Genomic DNA, 5954 nt, shown 5'->3' with positions numbered 1-5954 from the left:
TTGAGACATGGTCTCACTATGTAGTTGAGACTGACCTGGAACTCACTATGTAACCCAGGCTGGTCTCAAACTCACAGCGATCCTCCTGCCTCAGCCTCCCGAGTGCTGGGATTACAGACATGCACCACCACACCCGGCCCAGATTTGTTTTTTAAAAGCCCAGAGCACCCATCGTTGTCCTGGCACAGAGAAATGGGCCCTTGGAACCTATGGGTGAGGTATAAGTGGGTACACCCACTGGGCAGACCATCTTGTCACAGTTAGCATGCACTGGAGCCCCCACTGACCCAGCAAATCAACCTTCCATCTGTCCCAGTGACCTCTGCTGCCTGTGCTAGGTTAAGGGTGTGCAGATACAAGCGGCATGGCTTAAAGTGATGGCAGAACCCTGGGCACAAGACCTCATGCGGAAGTGTGAGCCACAGTGTGTCGCACAGGGAGGAGGCGGAAAGGCCCCAGACTCGGGGAGCAGCAAGCCCATGTCTGCCTGCACAAATCTTCACGTATGAGCAAGGTTTTAAAACTAGTAAAATGCACATGATAAGCCAGGTGTGGTGGTGCACGCCAGCAATGCCAGCACACGAGGCCGAGAGAAGGATCCCTCAGGTTCGAGGCCGACCGGAACTATATAGTGAGACCCTGAGCCCTGCCAACTGCACATGGCATTTCCCATTTGAGTCACGTTTAAGTGCACAGTTCAGGGGCATTAAACACATTCACACATGTCCGTCTTCAGAACTTTCTATCTCACGGAACTGAAGTGCTGTGCCCATTAAACACTGACTCCCTATCACCCAGAAGCAGGAACGCCAGGTCACACAGTCATTGTGTTTGTTTGTTTATTTATTTATTTAAAGGCAGGGTTTTTACTTTGTAGTTCGGGCTGGTCCTGAACTCACTATGTAGCCCAGGATAGCCTCACATTTTCAGTGATTCTTCTGCCTCTGCCTCTCAAGGGCTGAGATTGCAGGTATGCACCACCACGCCAGCAATTGTGTTTATTTATTTATTATTTTTTGATACTGGGGATCGAACTCAGGACCTTTCACTTGAGAGGCAGGTGTGGCACCACTGAGCTAAATTTGTGTTTAATTTTCTAAGGAAACATAAGTGAGTTTTTTTGTGGTGGCAGTGGTGGTGCTTCTGAGATGGGATTTTGCAGTGCTGTCCAAGCTGGCCACAAACTTGGGATCCTCATGGTTCAGGCTCCTGCACGGTTGGGGTTACAGGCGTGCACCACCATGCCCAGCTCTGTAGATGCAATTTTGAAAAGGATCAAAAACTACACACATCATCAAGTGTTGTCCCTGATGGGGAGATGAGAAATAAGCACTCAGAGCTCCAAAATCAGAGGCTTGTGTGATGCACATCTGTAATCCTCAGCACTCTAGAGGCTGAGGCAAGAGGATCACTGTGAGTCTGAGGCCAGCCTGGCCTACATAGTAAATTCAAGACCAGTCTTAACTACATAGCAAGACCCTGTCTCAAACAAACAAACCATCAAAAAACTTTGAAATAATGTGATGGACACCTATAACCCCAGTATTCTGAGAGGGTGAGGCACAAGGATTGTAAATTCAAGCCCAGCCTGAGCAAGACCTTGTCTCAGAATTAAAAAGAACAGCTGAGGATGTAGCTGACTCAGTGCAGAGGCCCTAGGTTCAATCCCTAACACCTAAAATAAACAAAAAACTTTTAAAACATTTCAGCCTTTTAAAACCTTTCATGTCAACACTTGGTTACTACTTTGAGTAATTCTTTAAATTAGGAAAGAACTTAACAAAAAGCACAAGATGGGGCCCCTGCCCCCATTTGCTGAGGGGACCATTTAGCCAGTGGGCAGGAATCAGCTGTGGCCTCTTTCTGAGACCAACTGCCCAGTGAGTCTTCCCGCTGAGCCCATGCAGAGCTGGGGTCCCCTAGGCCTTCTTCCTCCCGCCTGATTCATCCATCCACTCAGGCCTCTGGAAAGGTGCCTCTTTGGCCAGACTCTGGCAGTCAGCAGAGTGGCAGATCAGCTGGCTCCTCCCTTTTTCTGTGAGTGGCAGGGTGGGGGTAGGTCCCTCCCCTGAGCTCCACATTCCTGGTCCTGCCTACCCAACCCCTACAGGCTCCATATCCACTCCTCTCCAGCCCTGCGCCCACATTAGCTCAGCAAAGCCCCCGACCCATCTCCCACCGCACCCCTCAACTTGGGTGCAAGGTCTTAACAGATGAACACATAGGATCATGTCTTTTGAACAAGGTAGATAATCTTTTAGCTACCTGTTTCCAAGAGCATTTTCTGAATGCCTGGGCTGGGCCCCAAAGATACTCTCACTGCGTTCCAGGAGTTTATAGTAACTTCCAGGTTGGGCACGTAGGGATAAACAGGAGCTCAACAAGGACTACAAAGGGGAAATATGTTCTGGGTAGAGCACTGTTCCCACCTTGTCCTTGAAACCTTCTGAGGCCAGGCCTGCCCTGCACTCCTGAAGGACAGTGCAGGCCCTGCGGAAGCTGAGTGAGAGACCTCAGGGAGAACCACATCCTCCACAGTCTCCCCAGGCCTGATGCTGGGATCCCCCAGCTGCCAAAGGCTGGTCAGTGGGTTAGGATGCCTGCAGTGACAGGGAACTCACCACCGCTTAGCCAAGGTTCCTGCTGGGAGTCTCTCACCATCCCCCTAGGCTCTGGTAGGCCCACTCACAGGCCCAGGCAAGGTAGCTGCACTGACAGCAACTTCTGTGCCCTCAAGGGGATCAGGAACCAGATAGAAGGACAGAGAGGACACAGCCTCTGAGGCCATGCCAGACTGACAGTGCCGAAACCAGGTGGGGCAGCCGGCCGGCCTTCCGCCCAGCCTTTCTCTTTTCTCAGGCTGTGGCTGGGAGGAGAGGGATCTGGGGCAGGCCTGAGTCACAGGCCTTGGCCCAGGGGCCATGTTGGGCTCAGGTCAGGTAGCATCAGGGTGCCTCTCAGGTACTGAGACTCCAGCAGCCTGGATTTGCCCCATCCTCCCCAGCCTCCCCAGGTTCAGGCTGGAGCAGGCTCAGGGACCCAGAGCATGTCCTGGCAATCTGGGAGGGCTTCCTGAGGAGGCAGGGAAAAAGTCTTCCTGACCCCCGGCAGGGAGTAAGGACCATTCCTGAGTACGCCACCCACAGGAAGAGGGAGGCATGGAGCCTCAGGTGCTGGGCCATGCCCCATGACACACAGCTTCCTCACAGGCTGGCTACATGGCCTGGCTGGTTGGGCAAGTGCCTGAAGGACTAGCCTTCTCACCATGGGGAAGTGACCTCACTCAGGGAGTTTCAAAGAGGTGTCCCCTTCCCTCAGCTGCCAAGGGCCCCACACTGCCAGGCTGCAGTGCCGAGTCAGACAGCTGGGCAGAGCTTGCCAGTGCCAGGCCGGATGTGTTTGGGGACCTAGTTTGACCCGAGATGCTTGTCTGGGCTGGGGGCCTCTCCCTGGCTCCATGTGAATGCCGGATGCGGCTCCTTGGATAAATATTAGTAAACTTGGCTGGGACTGACGTTGTCTGACGCCACTAACCTGCCAGCTTGCGCAGATCTCAGCTCGGCTCCTTTGGGTCTGAGAAACAGCCCTCCAGTCTTGAGGGCTGGCTGTTTCCAGCCCAGGCCTTGGTGCTGTGGAACTACTGCTCTTGGGTCTGGACCCCAAGGGCTGCTGTGTGATCTGGGATGAGGCACTTGGCCTCTCTGAGTTCCATCTCTAGGGTAGCCACACAGAGCACCCAGCCAGGTGACACTGGCCTCCCTGCCAGCATTCCTCCCTCTCCAACACTCACTGGGCCTGAGTCCTCGTGGGCACATTGTGGACCTATACCCGCCAGCACCTGGCCAGAGGCTGGGGTCCTGTCTCCATCTGCTGGAGGACCTCTGGCCACTGGCTGTCAAGTGGCTGGAAGGACATCCTCAAGGATTCTACTTGGGGCTATTGTCACAGCTTTGCCTCCTCCAAGAGCCCAAGAAATAAATATCACAGTCCCCACCCTCAGATGGTCTGCCTGGGGGTAGGGAAACGGTCCCTTCTTGGCAGTGCACCTTGGCATGTCACTCAAAGCACCTGTAAATGGGACAATCACTCCTCTGTGCAGTTCTAGGGCTGGAAGTCCTCTGTACCCTGAATAGCTCCCAGGGTCCCTGGTGGCCTGACTGAGCATGAGACCAGGAGGTCACACAACTGTGGGAGCAGTCACAGACCAAACCAGAGCTTATTGGAACAGTTGACAGGGAGCTGTGTCTTGGTAGCCACCTCCCCTGTGTACATTAGCCAGCAAGGCTCCAGTCTTAAGCTTGTCTCTGAGGGGAACAGCAGAGAGGGGCCTGGGTGGGGTGGCAGGAAGCCCCTAAGGAAGGGGCTCCCAGCTGCCTCCTGTACCAGTCCCCTTTCCAAGCTGCCAGGCTGGTCCCCATCCCATGAGACGGTTAGTTTCCCAGCCTCCCTTGAGAACAAGAGTTGAGGGCCAAGAGAGGGCCCTCACTTACTTTACAAGCCTCTTCTGAACCCCAAGGGCTTCCTTCCTCCTACAGGTTCTTTGTCACTTTCTCTTTTTCTTTTTTCCCAGTAGGTAATGGGGGTGGAACTCAGGGCTCCACCACTGAGATACAACCCCAGCCCATTTAATTAATTAATTAATTAATTAATATCTTGAGACAGTTTCACTAAATTGCCCAGACAGGAGTCCAACTTGTGATCCTCTGCCTCCGCCTCCCACAGTGCTAGAATTAAGAGTGGTGCACCACCATGCCCTGCTACTCTAGGACTCAGTCTCCTGCCTCTCCCCCGACCTTTCCTCCCTAGGGCCCTATTTTTCACCTGTGAGGTGGGATCAGAATACCCACTTTGGGGTGCTCTCTGGGTTAGTAGGTAAAGGACAGGCACCATGCCTGGCAAGAGCAAACCAACTGGCCATTCAGGGTTTCCTGCGGAACACACTCCAGTTTGCTCCTGGGGAGAATGGGGCTCCCTTCCCTTCCCCTCCCCTCTCTCCTCTGGGATCCAGCCCCAGCAGGGCACACAATAGGTGCTTAAGCAATGCCAAGGTTCTGGGTGGCCCACACAAAGCTCCACTGACTGGCCCCTCTGGGTCCTGGGAGTCCAGGCGGGGTGCTGAGCACCTTGGTGGTTCCCGTAGGCCCCCACTTCCCAGAAGAGTCTCTTGCTTAGCCTCACTGCCTGCATCCCAGGACCTCTGAAGAAGGACAGTGCAAGCCCTGCGGAAGCTGAGTGAGAGACCCCAGGGAGAACCACATCCTCCACAGTCCCCCCAGGCCTGATGCTGGGATCCCCCAGCTGCCAGAGGCTGGTCAGTGGGTTAGGATGCCTGCAGTGACAGGGAACTCACCACCGCTTAGCCAAGGTTCCTGCTGAGAGTCTCTCACCATCTCCCCAGCCTCTGGCAGGCCCACTCACAGGCCCAGGCAGGGTGGCTGCACTGACAGCAGTCTGCACTTGTCTCTGCCCTCCACAGTCAGAATCGTAGGTCCACGCAGCTCTGCCTCTTGTCTACTCCACCCTTCCACCCACCTAGGGTCCACCTGGCCATGCAAGTGGGGACTACTGGGTAGCTATTACCTGGATGTCATCTACTGGGCCTTCTTATTCCTCCAAGTTACCCTGAAGGGCCAGGGTCCTCTCTGCATCCAGGGAAGGTAGGGGCTTGCCCAGACACGTGATGAGGGTGGGGCATGGTTGGTTTTAGGCTTTGCTGTCACTCTCCTGAAATTTCTAACTTTTTTTAACCAAGGGCTCTATCCTTTTACTTTGCACCTGCCCTGGAAGTGATGAGGCTGGGAGCGGCTGGTCCTTATATCCAGCCTGAAGCTGGACAGGGGGCGCTGGGAGCAGCCCGGCCCACAGGGGTCCCCAGATCCTCTCAGCAGTCCCCACCCCCCACCCCTGGGAAACCAGGAGGAGCTAGCGTTGGCTTCCTGCTCCAATTAAACCCT

This window comes from Fukomys damarensis, unplaced genomic scaffold (genome assembly GCF_012274545.1).
Source record: "Fukomys damarensis isolate Sample0158 unplaced genomic scaffold, DMR_v1.0_HiC HiC_scaffold_27, whole genome shotgun sequence".
Taxonomy (NCBI): domain Eukaryota; kingdom Metazoa; phylum Chordata; class Mammalia; order Rodentia; family Bathyergidae; genus Fukomys; species Fukomys damarensis.
The sequence above is the reverse complement of the archived record's forward strand: the minus strand, read 5'-3'. Positions refer to the sequence as shown.